The sequence below is a fragment of the Dipodomys spectabilis genome, unplaced genomic scaffold (genome assembly GCF_019054845.1).
Source record: "Dipodomys spectabilis isolate Male_0828 unplaced genomic scaffold, ASM1905484v1 ptg000401l, whole genome shotgun sequence".
In the NCBI taxonomy this organism is placed as follows: Eukaryota; Metazoa; Chordata; class Mammalia; order Rodentia; family Heteromyidae; genus Dipodomys; species Dipodomys spectabilis.
The window spans coordinates 299,540-299,929 of NW_024871078.1; the positions used below are offsets into that span (position 1 = coordinate 299,540).

The 390-nt window shown below is 29.7% G+C and overlaps 1 pseudogene; it reads right to left on the minus strand.

Moving 5' to 3' along the window:
* On the minus strand, window positions 1-97 carry LOC122096908 (annotated as a pseudogene).
* Between the last annotated feature and the right edge of the window lie 293 nt (window positions 98-390).

Here is a 390-nt window from a genome sequence, read left to right on the forward strand (position 1 = left end):
AAAAATATGGAATACTACACAAATTTTCATATCATCCTTGTGCAAGTGCCGTGTTAAACTTTGTATTGCAATTAGGGTAGATGTGCTGTTGAAGCATGTAGTATCCTCTAAATTTAAGTAGTTAATGATGCAATCTTTATACAGGCATATATCCTTGGTTGACTATTTGTAACTAGGAAAACTTATTGTTCCTAAAAATGAGATTGATATTACTTCTCTAAAATTCTGTGTATATTGGAAAAAAACTTATATTGTTTGTTCGATTGCTCACATTTGCAAATTTTTTGTCAATGAGTATTTTAAGTCTTTTTCATTTTAGATTTCATCATACTTTGAAGAATTTAAAGCTAGGTCCAAAGGTGATGGCTTTTCGAGTACTTATTTATCAGC